The sequence below is a fragment of the Pongo abelii genome, chromosome 4 (assembly GCF_028885655.2).
Source record: "Pongo abelii isolate AG06213 chromosome 4, NHGRI_mPonAbe1-v2.0_pri, whole genome shotgun sequence".
NCBI lineage: Eukaryota > Metazoa > Chordata > Mammalia > Primates > Hominidae > Pongo > Pongo abelii.
Window position 1 is genome coordinate 183,380,393 of NC_071989.2, and position 13,914 is coordinate 183,394,306.

Consider the following 13,914-nt stretch of genomic DNA (forward strand, 5'->3'; position numbering starts at 1 on the left):
TGTGGTCCCAGAAAACTTGACAGAATGTAGACTCGTCACCCCATCAGAGTTGGCCCTTGGGCAAAACCTTCTCCCTATCCTTGCCGGAAGTCATAAGGTGCATGAAAGCACCTGAGCACATGTCCCTGGTACCAGTTCCTGGTGCCTGATACCTGAGATCTGCCTCTGGGGTGATGTTAGATACTTGGCACCTTTGATCCACCCAACTTTCACAGCACCCCCAAGGGTCAAAATTTATTCTGTTTTATAGGTGAGGAAAGCGAGGCACAGAGAGATAAAATCACTTGCTCAAGTTCACACAGGCAGTAAATGCTGGCATTGGGATTCACGTGCAAGTCTAATGTTGCTTTAAGTTCACAGATACCAACTCTTCCTCCCCCAAGATGTGTTAGATGGGCTTGTGTCAGAGTGAGGTGCTGTGGGATGATCATGGAAAGAATAGGAAGAAAGTTTTGAAAATGATCTCATTGACCTACTAAAGCACTCACATGATAAACCTGGAAGTCGTCCAGGTACAAATAGTGTTATAAGTCACCTGGCTGGGGAGAGAAGCAGTGAAATTGGAAGCCACTTCCACTGAATCCATCAACAGGGTTCTGAGGCTTTCCCCTTATGTTAAGTCTTTATGGGTTCCTGGTAGATTGCTGGTAGGATTATGGTAGTGGATGGACAGAGATACATTAGATCTGAGGCACAGCCCATCTCTTCTCCCCAGTGGGAAAATGAAGGACAGTGGATGTATTCATGCTTATGGTCATAAAAAGGCAACAAACTATTTTTTAAATCATAAAATTTTCTCCAGCAACAGGGAAAGTATTATGGACATGTAGACCTTCTAGAATATGAAATGCAAAAGGCCTTCTTCCCTTTAGGGCCAAAAGTTATTTATTTATGTATTTACTTACTGTAATGTTGTAATAAAAAGAGTTATTGTAACAGTAGAAATATCTGTGCATGAGATAATGCATCTTACTGCCCTTAGCCCTGAGCCTGCCATTGTGTGAATGCTCCTTGAGGATTAGGTTCATTCACTGAATGAACGTTTCTTTGTGATTACTACCTGCCAGACCCAGTGCTAGGCTCTGGGGTATACAGCCACAGGATGCAGTCCTTGTCCGCAGGGAGGGAGTGGGGAGTGTTGAAGGCAAAGAGAAGCACATGTGCAAGGTCTAAAGCAACTGAGGCCAGGTCTGTCACACAGCAAGAGGGAAGCTGGGGTGCAGAGGGGGTCAGTAAGGCCCAGGCAGGCAAGGGAGGCAGATCCAGATAGGACAGCCTTTCCAGAAGGCCACAGGGGCTTCTGAAGAAGGTGATGTGATTAGACCCTTTTGGCTGAAATGGAGAAATTGAATTGGAAAGGGACAAAAGTGGAAGTAGAAAAAGAACAGAAAGAGGCTGTTGCAAGAATCCAGATAAGAACACTGGTGGCTGAGCACAGTGGCTCACGCCCTGTAATCCCAGCACTTTGGGAGGCCAAGGTGGGTGGATCATCTGAGGTCAGGAGTTCCAGACCAGCCTGACCAACATGGTGAAACCCCATCTCTACTAAAAGTACAAAAATTAGTTGGGCATAGCGGCAGGCACCTATAATCCCAGCTACTCAGAAAGCTGAAGCAGGAGAATTGCTTAAACCCGGCAGGCAGAGGTTGCAGTGAGCCGAGATCATGCCATTGCACTCCAGCCTAGGCAACAGAGCAAGGCTCTGTCAAAACAAACAAACAAACAAACAAACAAACCAATGGTGGCTAGATCTAATGCAGGGCAATGAAGGGGAGCACATCACTATTATAATAACCCCTTTGAGCTACACACTCCTCTTCAGTTCACACTGTGCTTTCAGACACATTATCTTATCTAATTTGAGTGACCTCTACAAAAAAAGAACTATTATGCCTCATTTGCTAATAAGGAAGTTGAAGCTTATGAAAGTTAAGGGACAGGCCCAGGGTTCACAGCTGAGCCAGGCTTCAAATCCACATCATCTTATTCCAATTTTAAGTTCATGCAACTGAGACTAAAGTCGCCGCTATGATAAAGCGGTACTGCCTTGAATGTTATGTTTTCTGGAGGGAAAAAGAGATCGTGGGCAAGTGACTTTATCAGCTTTTCCACTCCTTGGCTATGTTCTTTTGCCAGTTATTACAATTCCTTGAGGTTTTATTATTTCCCCCATTTATTTTATTTTTTATTTCCATGGGTTATTGGGGAACAGGTGGTATTGGTTACATGAGTAAGTTCTTTAGTGGTGATTTGTGAAATTTTGGTGTACCCATCACCTGGGCAGTATACACCACACCTTATTTGTGGTCTTTTACCCCTCACCCCCTTCCCACCCTTTCCCCCTGAGTCCCCAGAGTCCACTGTGTTATTCTTAAGCCTTTGCATCCTCATAGCTTAGTTCCCACTTATGAGTGAGAACATATGATGTTTGGTTTTCTATTCTTGAGTTACCTCACTTAGAATTTGTCTCTAATTTGCAGAAGAGGAAAACCAAGAGCTTGGAGAGATTAGGTGGCTTGCCCAAGATCACAGAGAACAGGGAAGAGTCAAACCTTAGAGTCAGATCTTTTGACTCGTGTTCAATTCTACATCTTTATGTGATTCTAGGAATCATGAATTTGATAACAAAGAAAGCAAATACATTTTTCCACTATAATAAATTTGTCACAGGTCGCAGAGATTATAGGTATATATCTACCTAACACTCATTTATCATCTACCTACTATGTGCCAAACACTGAGTTAGATGCCAAGACAAAAAACAAAACAAACAAACAAACAAAAACTTCATCTGATCATCCATTACCTCATTAATTGAGAACATTGATTACATGTTGCTTGCAGGCCAGGTTTACCATTTGCTCACCATGCCAGAATGCAATTTGAATTAACTCTAGGAAGGGGTAGGAGTTGGCCAGTTGGAGGAGCATCCCAGATAAAAAGGTAGAGCACAAGCAAAAGCATGCTGTGAAAGGGGTGTGATGGCGTCCTTGGGTATCAGGGAGCAGTACAGAATGCATCCGGAGGGCCAGAAACTGGCTCCCATTGGGAAGAGTTGGTCCATGAGGCAAGGAAGGTTGACCTGGGTTCCTTTGCCTCCTCTATCCAGTAGTGAGGCTGTTTTTCTCTCTCTGACCTTTTCTTTGCCATACGCCATGACCCCAAAAATCAAATGACTGTAGGCTGGTAACATTAAAAAGTGAAGCAGGGGGCTGGGAGTGGGATAGACTGGGAAGGGTCTTGAAGAAACTTCCTGGTGTATATTTCCAGAAAGCCAATAACCAATGATGCAACAACAATTATATTAAATGCCTATTGTATGCCAGATACTGTGCTAAGCTAGTATTATCACATTTAAGGTTCACTTTAGCCTATTGATATAGGCTCTATTTTTAGCTCCATTTTACAGATGAAAAAAAGAGGCACCAAGAGGTGAGATGCCTGCCCAAGACCTCACTGCCAGAGGGAATGGGTGCCAGGACCAGAAGACAGTCTGATCACAAAACATGTGCTCCGAATCAGCTTTGCTTTGTGGCAGAAGTAACACACTGGAGTCCACCTGCAAATGTTTCACTTGACCATTGGCATAAATTGTTTCTTGACATTTAAACATCAGAATACGTTATGTAAAAATGAGAATATCTGGCAACACCAAAACTGCAATCACACGCCAATAACAATTACAGCCAAGTAGGAGAGACTTATGCCCCCGAGTTCACTGCAGTCCCCACTACTCCCTATTGTCTTAGCACTGGATTCCTAATTCACAATTCTTCCCAGCATTATGAAAAACGTTGAGCATACAGAAAAGTTGAAAGAATTGTACAGTGAACACCAAATACCTAGATTCTACCATTAACATTTTACTCTACTTGTTTTATTACTTACCTGCTTATCTTTCCATCTCTCCATTGGCTCATGTTCTTTTTGATGCATTTCAAAGTCATTAACCTGAGTATACTTTACCTCGCAACACTTCTGCATACATGTGTCCATCTGTGTCATTCATTAGAGCTCAACATTTGCTTAGTTTCTTTTCTTGAGATGAGATTTAATATAGTGAATTGCACAATCTTAAGGGTTACCATCCTATGAGTGCTAATGAATGCAAACGCTGACAAGCCCAGACTCCTCCACGATATACAACATTTGCCTCCCCTGGAAGTTTCTTCACGGCCCTTCCTGCTTCATCCCACTGCCACCTGGAGCTCCTTTGGCCTGCCTAGCATAAGCAAAGGCATCCTGCCCTTCTCTAAATGCCCCTGCTGCTGGGCTACCTTGAGAGAGAATACAGGTTACAGAGAGTGTGATGCAATCAGCTAGTGGGCAGTGGGGGCTGGGGGAGCCTTGAGCAAGGAGGGAGGGCAGCTCTGCACCCCCACCCAGACATCCACTGGACATCTAGCTGAATGACCATCAAGTCATGCGTGAGCCATGGGAGGCCTCTGAGCGGGGCTCTCCTCCCTTTAGAATATAAGAATTTCTACAATTTCCCTCAAAAGACATTTCTAATCTTCTTGGCTTTTTTCACCACCCTCTTTTAGTCATGCAGGTTTGATTCAAATGTTTTGAGTGGTACCACTTATTTGACCCAAGCACATGCTTTAACCCAGCCCACCTGGACACAGCATCCTCTCATTTTCCTTTGAGCCACTGAACATTTTCTGTATGCAGAAAAAGGGTCCCGGATGCTGGCTCACCACCGTCATGCCCATGCTCAGCCCTGGGAAGCCTGGCTGAGCCCTGCGGTGTTAAGCCTCATCCCGGCTGAGGAGGTGAGATGAGTGGAGGTCCCACACATCACCAAAGAGCTCAGAACAAGGCCAGAGAGACCAGGGAGTGTCTGAATCACACTCTGGACTATTGGGACAACAGCTTCTGATGTCTCAAGTCCATGTCTCAAGTCCAAGTCTCTGTGCAAGATCCTGGCCAAAGACAGGTTCACAGGTATCAGAGATGGAGACACAAAAAAAACCATGAGGTGCCTCAGGAGCTTTAATGTATTCCCCCTCCCCATCTCCAACATCTTCCCCAAGCCATCCTTGATAGAAAAGAAAATCCAGGTAAAATCAGCATGCTTACATAATAAGTACAAGACAATTCCTCCAACCCCCACTCCCTCCTATAAAGAAATTCTAGAATCACCTCTGTGAAAGACCCTTGCTGGTTTTTGAGACCAGGGTATGAAAACTCCCCAAAACCAAATACTTCCAAGATCAGGCAGACAATATTAATGATGGAAGTTGATGGGTTCTTACCATAGTGAATTTAATATTCTGTAAGTTGTCGTCTATACAGATACTTGCTTCATTCATTCATTTATTCATTCATTCATTCGTTTCTACATGTTAAACACATAGGAATGCTCTTTGCTTAAAAAAACGCCCCTGAGATTTGTCTTTAAAGATACAACCTTCTAGGTCTAGGTTTTGTCATCCTATTTTGATAGGTAGTAGATACAAGAAATATTTCACTTCCTTCTTTGTTATAACACAAGTGTGATACCTCATGACAGAGGACAAGTAGTGGCTGCACAACTTATTGAGGGTCACTACAGAGTAGTGAGAAGTGCAGTGAACTGGAGCTTGTGTGTCTGTCCAGGGAGGCAGCTGCTACCCACACCCAGGTGGTTGCTGCCGCTGGAGTATTCAGTCCAGTAGTGCTACAGCTTCTTATGTTTATTTTTCCTGCAAGAGAAACCAGAAGTAAAGATTTTTTATGGGCCGGGCATGGTGGCTCATGCCTGTAATCCCAGCACTATGGGAGGCCGAAGCGAGTGGATTGCTTGAGCTCAGGAGTTTGGGACCAGCCTGAGCAACATGGCAAAACCCTGTCTCTACTAACAATACCAAAAATTATCCGGACGTAGTGGTGTACGCACCTGTGGTCCCAGCTACTTGGGAGACTGAGTTGGAAGGATTGCTTGAGCCTGGGAGGTGGAAGTTGCAGTGAGCTGAGATCGTACCACTGCACTCCAGCCTGGGCAAGAGAGTAAGATCCTGTCTTAAAAAAAAAAAAAAGTGTCAAATCTTCTTATTTTAAATTTGTCAACTATTTTAAATTAAAATTTAAAAAAGAAAAGAAGCTAAAATAAACAATGTCTACAGGCCACATCTAGCCTGTGGGCCACCACTGTAGTTCATTTTGTAACACTTGACAGAATTTTTAACTACAGATTCATTGGATTGTTGACTTGCTTACCTAGCACCCTGTTTGATTTTAAGGAGCCACAACTCCCAGTTTTAATCCTTTCTCTGCCATCACCCATGGGAGAGGGAGGTCTTGATTAACTCCTTACGCCTCTCAAGGCCTTAGAGTTCCCATTTGTTAGGGGGAGAAAAACAAGATTAGGTTAGTCTGACTTTTCCAAACTTTCCTAATCAAAAGAATCACTGAGTCACACAGAAAAGGGGTTACAAATTGCTCTTAAATATGTGAAAAATGCTCAGTCTCATCACCATGAGGAAATGCACATTAGCTTGGTGGAGATAGCTAAAAGTTGATAACGTGGAGGGTGTGAGAGCAGCGGTGCGTCTCATCTGTTGCTGTGGAATGGGCATGGTTCCTGCCTCTCAGAGGCAATGTGGCAATACCACTCAAAACAACAAAGGCACAGGCTTTTGACCCAGTCAGGCCACTTCTAGGAACGTTTCTTAATCATGTACACATGTGAAGAGATGTAGATACAAAATTGCTTCTTTCAGCATTGTTTGCATTGGCAGAGGATCAGAAACAACCGAAATGTCCATCAACAGGGGATTGATCAAATACACTATTGTTCATCTATACAATAGATTACTATACAGCCACTAAAAAATGTGAATAGGGTAAATCTCTTGTTAAGTATTCTTGCTACAAACATGAAATGAAATAGAATACAATACAATAAAATAAAAGAGAGCACTTTATCTACTGGTGTGCTGGTAAATGTTGAACATCCAGTTCGGGGGTGGGGTTCACTCTGACTGCAGCATTTGCTTGTGGTTTAAATAATTCCATCATGGTCAACTTCGAGCAACCAACATGAGGTCACTGAACTTGAACTTGAGAAAAGATTCATCTCTGTTGACTCTAGCCCATCACTGCCTTTATTAACTGATATGAAAAGATCTCCAAGTTGTATTGAATAAAAGAAAAGGCAAAACACAGAACAGTAGACATAGTAGGTATTATTAACATAAAAAAAGAGGAGAGGATAAAAAATATATACGTATATACATACTGGCCTGTGTATCACAGATTTCACTGGAAGAATACACACACAGACACACACACACACACACACAAGTACACACACAGAGAGCCACTAATTTTGTAATTGGAGATGGGAACCAAGAGGCTGGTGGCGGGGGGCAAAGTGGATGGAAATGCTTTATTACTACCCATGTATACTCTGTCAAAGATCTATGATATGAATGTCTCACATATAAAAAATTGTTAAGACTGCCATGTATCACCTGGAAGATTTATTGAATGCTAATTCCGTGGCCTCTCCCAGGATATTTTAACCTGACATCCTTGGTGTGATGCTGGAAAAATCAGTTTTTAACAAATTTCTCAGATGAGTCTTAAAATTAGGCAAATTTGAGTGGCACTGTCTAGCCCAACCTTTCCATTTGATGAGAAATGCAGTAAGTGTGGGGATTTTACATGGCCCACAGAGGGGAAGGGCCTGACCTCCAGGCGCCAGGGGAGTCAGGGCTGAACCCAGGACCGACACGCAGCCTCACCCCCTTGCCTGGGCCATGTCCTGTGCTTTCCAGAGCTGGAGCCTGGGCATGGTCTTACCTGCAGCACTGAGACCCAGAAAGAGATATGGCCTGTCTGGGCTCACACAGCCACAGCCCAGGAAAATTCTACCCAATATACACCCACAAGAACAATCCACAGGAGTTCTCTGCTCCTCCCGTTCGACAGACAGCCACATCTTCTCATGCATTGCCAGCATGAGACACCACGGTGAAGGCGAAGGCTGGAGTCAATGGATTTGGTCGTTTTGAACACCTGGTCACCAAGGCTGCTTTTAACTCTGGTAAAGTGGATATTGTCACCATCAACGACCCCTTCATTGACCTCAACTACATGGTCTACATGTTCCAGTATGATTCCACCCCTGCCAAATTCTATGGCACCATCAAGACTGAGAACAAGAAGCTTGTCACCAGTGGAAATCCCATCACCATCTTCCAGGGCGAGATCCCTCCAAAATCAAATGGGGTGATGCTGGTGCTCAGTACATTGTGGAGTCCACTGGTGTCTTCACCACCATGGAGAAGGCTGGGGCTCAATTGCAGGGAGGAGCCAAAAAGGTCATCATCTCTGCCCCCTCTGCTGACGCCCCCATGTTCGTGATGGACATGAACCATGAGAAGTATGACAATAGCCTCAAGATCGTCAGCAATGCCTCCTGCATCACCAACTGCTTAACACCCCTGGCCAATATCATCCACGACAACTTTGGTATCATGGAAGGACTCATGACCACAGTCCACGCTATCACTGCCACCCAGAAGATTTTGGATGGCCCCTCCGGGAAACTGGCATAATGGCCGTGGAGCTCTGCAGAACATCATCCCTGCCTCTACTGGCACTGCCAAGGCTGTGGGCAAGGTCATCCCTGAGCTGAACAGGAAACTCACTGGCATGGGATTCTGTGTCCTCACTGCCAATGTGTTGGTCATGGACCCGACATGCCATCTGGAAAAGCCTGCCAAATACAATGACATCAAGAAGGTGGTAAAGCTTGGTCATGGACCCGACATGCCATCTGGAAAAGCCTGCCAAATACAATGACATCAAGAAGGTGGTAAAGCTTGGTCATGGACCCGACATGCCATCTGGAAAAGCCTGCCAAATACAATGACATCAAGAAGGTGGTAAAGCTTGGTCATGGACCCGACATGCCATCTGGAAAAGCCTGCCAAATACAATGACATCAAGAAGGTGGTAAAGCTTGGTCATGGACCCGACATGCCATCTGGAAAAACCTGCCAAATACAATGACATCAAGAAGGTGGTAAAGCAGGCATCCAACGCTCCCTCAAGGGCATCCTGGGCTACATGAGCACCAGGTGGTCTCCTCCGACTTCAACAGCGACACCCACACCCACTCTTCCACCTTCAATGCTGGGGCTGGCACTGCCCCCAATGGCCACTTTGTCAAGCTCATTTCCTGGTAGGACAATGCATTTGGCTACAGCAACAGGGTGGTGAACCTCAGGGCCCACATGGCCGCCAAGGAGTAAGACCCCCTGACCACCAGCCCCACTGAGAGCACGAGAGGAAGAGAGAGACCCTCACTTGCTAGGGAGTCCCTGCCACACTCAGTCCCCCACCACACTAAGAATCTCCCCTCCTCACAGTTTCCACGCAAACACCATGAAGAGGGAGGGGCCTAGGGTGCCCCACCTTGTCATTTACCATCAATAAAGTCCCCTGTGCTCAGCCAAAAAAACAAAAATGAAAAACAATCCACAGGTCTCCAATCTACATCCTGAGCAACTGGACTCAAACCCACTAGTCAGTGTCAATCAAGGCTTTATCCTCAGAGGATGAGAGGACAACACTGCCCCAGCACCCCGGCAATCCCTTCACATGAATGACCTGGGACAGGGCAGAAGACCCTTTTGTGTTAGCTCTGGCATGTAAAGTATCGTCTCTTACCTTCCCAGCATTCATCGCCAGCTGCTGTCTCACAAAGATGAGAGGTGAGATGGGGAGGGGACAGAGAAAAGAAAAAGAAAGAAACAGAAGCCATTTCTCCCCAAGTGCTTTGCCGTTGATAGCTGATATGCTTGGCTGCCATTCAGTCCCTCAGTGTCTCCTGTGTCTCTGTACCTGCCTTTTGCACACATAATTAACTGTGTGTTTTCAAAAATGGCAAATCATTCCTCCATATAAAACAACAAACTCAGTCCAGAGACAAATTGAATCAAGTTCTCTGGGTGTTTTTTTTTTCACTTCAATTAACAGGAAGACTGGCATATATCAGAGGTGCAAATCTCCTAGCGTTATGTGACCACAAGCAGGGATGCAGCAGAATGTACACCCCCAATTATGTCTTTAAGTGCTCATTGGAGACACTTGTAATCATGTTTTATTACTGGTCTCCTCCCCAGCATAATGAACTTTGATGAAATAACGAAACAGCCCTGGCGCCTGAGCAGTCAGGCTGGCGGCCTTGCCAGCTAAGACCTCCCATGAGTACAATAGCCTGAGCAGGGCGCCTGGCTCCAGTGGCAGTGGGGCGGAAAACCTGGCTCCCCGCCCTCAGCTCCCCACCTCCTGGCTGCTGGGCCTGCCCCCCTGAGTCACAAAAATGCCACGGCCAATTGGAAATGGGGAGCAGGCCAGGAAAGCCAGGGCTCACAGAGCTTCAGAACAGAAGTACTGGACAGGAGTTAGGTGGAGGACATCTCTTCCACCCCACCTTGTCAAGATGGGGAAACTGAGTCCCAGAGAGGGAAAATATTCTCACTGAGGCCACGCAGTGGCAGAGAAGGGACTCAAAGAGGGGACTCAAAAGACCTCTCCAAATCCTAGGTATTTCTTTAGTCTCTACAGGATTCTCTTAACCAGTGTCTCCCAGCACCAAAGAAGCTTTGAGAAATCTCAGATTCCATGGGCCCACCTGGGAAATGTTAATTCAGTAGGCCTATGGGCAAAGCCAGGCATCTGTGCTTCCCAAGCAATTCTGAACATCAGCAGATGTGGTTGAGAAGTTGAGATTGACAGCAAGTTTAAAGTCCTCCTGGATGAAGGTTGCTATTTCTCCTTGCAACTCAAAGTAGGGGCACAGCCTAGCAGCACTGGCATCCGCAGGAGGTCCTCAATCAGAATCTGCATTTTGGCATGATCTCCAGTTTAAGGAGCACCGCTATATCCCCTCAGTGCATCCCAGAGGGTCTCCTGAAGATCTGACTCCATCATGATAGATAACCAACACCTTTCTGCAGAAAGCCTGGGCAATAACACCGTATGCCATGAGGCCAGATGCTGATGCCCCATAAAGAGCTGATATTATCCCCATTTTGCAGTTGAAGGAATCAGGGCTGAAGAACTGACTTGAAACTTAAAATCCAAGACCTTCCACAGCTTTTTTTTTTTTTTTTTCCTCCTAAGCCCCCTTCTCTGTTGTATATGTATAGGTAGGAGAAGATAACACGTGTAAAATCTCAGCTACAAGTTGTGTTTTCTAGCTGATTGGTCTGGATGCCTTTTGAGGAAAATCCCAAAGCTTCTCTGGTATCAGGATTGTATAAATTTATTATTTTAAAAGCTCAAATAGAAGGTTGGATGCAGTGGCTCACCCCTGTAATCCCAGCACTTTGGGAGGCCAAGGTGGGAGGATTGCTTGGGTCTAGGAGTTTGAGACCCGATCTCAAAAGAAAAAGCACAAAACGTAGATAAAAGTGTTTAAACCTCCTTGGGAAAGAAACTATTTATTTGTGTTACATTGTCTGTAAGTTATTTTTAAATGCATTATAAGTAGTGTGATGCATATATATGTGTTAATTTTTTATTTTATAAATAACTGTATTGAGACACATTTTACATGTCATTCACTCGTTTCAAGTGCACAATTCAATGACATTTTAGTAAATCTACAAAGTTGCACACCATCACAGCAAATCAATTTGGGAACATTTCCATCACCCTAATAATATCCCTCATGCATATTTACTATAATCCCTCACCCCCATCCCAGGTAACCCTAATTTTCTTTCTATCTCTATGGATTCAATTTTTCTGGACATCCCATCTGAATGGAGTGGTCTCTTATGTCTGGCCTCTTTCGCTGAAGAGTGTTGTTTTTGAGGTTCATCCATGTGGTTGCTTGTGTCTGTGATTCATTCCCTTTTTTTCCTGTATAGTATTCCATTGTATGGATACACTATATTTTGTCTTTCCATTACATGTGAATTAATTTTATCTACACCCAGAAGTAGTTAAAATTCAAAGGACCTTTATTAGGAATCCATGTCCACAGGGTCTTCAAATATCCAGTTGCTTATCTAGAATAAGGAATGTTGAAGATCATTTTTCTTTGGTGAAATAAGTGTTGCCCAAGAACTGAGGTGGAGCAGACAGACTGTACAGGCACTGAGGTCCTCTCTGTCTGGTGCATTTCCAGCCTGGACTCTGCCACCTGGTTGTACTATAAGGTCAGTTAAATTTACCATGAGAGTATGCTGCATCCACTGTGGAATGAAGCTTTCCAGAAAAATACTTCTCATGACAGACAGCTAGGACTTCACTTATTTTATAGGCACTCATAACCATTTGTGTCTGTTTGTTATTAAGTGAAATCCTCCCCCCACCCATTTGCTAACAGATGTCGTACCTGTAGCAAAATTCAATCTGTGACTCATTTTCCTTATACCCTACTATCCAGTAGTGAAGCTGTGGAGGGAGAAATACATAGTTCCCACCTCCCCAGTCTCCCCCCTGATATTTACCAAAAGAAACTTGTAATTGGTGAATGGTCAAATTGTCTTAGATCAGTTTGCAACACTTCCAAAATTATGCATTGCATCCTTCAGTACTGGGTTCCACATACATAAGTGTGGAAGACTTTACTACCACCAGCCTTTGACGTTTGGCATGGCCACGTTACTGATTCTGGCCAAGGAGTTGTGAGGTGAAGTGACAGGTGTCACTTCCATTCCAAAGAAGTTCATTGCTGGTCTCAACACTCCACCCCTCCCGTAGTGAGCCCTGAAGCACGGCATTGAGAAGCCGCCTAAGAAGGAGGCAGGTCCATCAGCCTTGGTGCCCGACTGATTACCCTGAGCAGAGCTCCCCAGCCCACCTGTGATGGACACATGGAGCTTGAGCAAGGAATAAATTTTTGTTGCTGTAAGTCACTGGGACTGGGAGGTTGCTTGTGGTTGTAGCATAATTCAGCCCGTCCTGCTTGACTGCAAAAGTAAGCACATTCAAGCATGGCCCTCGACTCAGAATTGCCAGTCAACTGGGGAAGTTCAGCCTTAATTAGACCATTAAAACAAAAATAAAAAGAACAATTGCAAACTGATTGCAAACTGATGATAATGCATGATCTGGGTAAGTTAGAGAAAAATCAAATTCAGGTGAAAACCCCCAAAGAGATGGTGTTTTCTCTGGCAGAAGCAACACCAGTGCAATGGCCCAGGAGCGCAAAGACCCTGTAGGGTGTTCATCCACCGATCACCAGGTGCCTCTGCCCTTCCAGCCCCACTAAAGTGAGGAAACAAGGGCCATAGAAGAAGCCGCATCTGCCTGGGACCCCTGCTCTCTGGGGTCCTGTGTGCCTGGGTTCTAGACAGTCCACTCCCTTTGAGCAGCCCGTGGCCTGAGAGGTGGTCCCAAAGCCCTCGCACACCTAGTCCCGCAGGATCCTGCTACTGCAAGGTGACACTGAGGGAACTCTGCCAAGTAATAGTTTCAACTAACAGAAAGTTGTTATACATATATGATAATAATAGTACTTTCCTTTGTGCTTTCAAGTTTACAAAACACTTCCATCTATTTTAAAAACACTTTTGCCTGTATTAAATACCCTCCAGCAGCTTCCTAGCTCGTTTGGAATAAAATGCACATTCCTTAGCATGATGCAGGAGGCCCTGTGTGATGTGGGCTCTGCTTCCCCCTCCCCCATGTCCCCCGCTAAGACGGGGCAGCCTTGCTGTTCCTCACCCCCCCTGCCTACCCCATGCGTCCACCCAGAGCCTTCCTACGACATCCATTCCGTACACATTGCAGGATACCCCTTGCTCTTCTCCTTTGGCTCAAACCTTATTTCTTCAAATAGATGTTTCCTTGCCATGAAATTTATTCCCCCATTCCAATAGCCCTCTATGCAAATCCCCTATTTCATCATTTTCACCACAGGTGACACATTTAGTGTGAATCATTTACTTCTTGATTGGCTGC

General features: G+C 45.0%; 1 pseudogene; it reads left to right on the forward strand.

Moving 5' to 3' along the window:
* Positions 1 to 7,987: 7,987 nt before the first annotated feature.
* Positions 7,988 to 9,245, forward strand: LOC100445684 (glyceraldehyde-3-phosphate dehydrogenase-like; annotated as a pseudogene).
* The last annotated feature ends 4,669 nt before the right edge of the window (positions 9,246 to 13,914 follow it).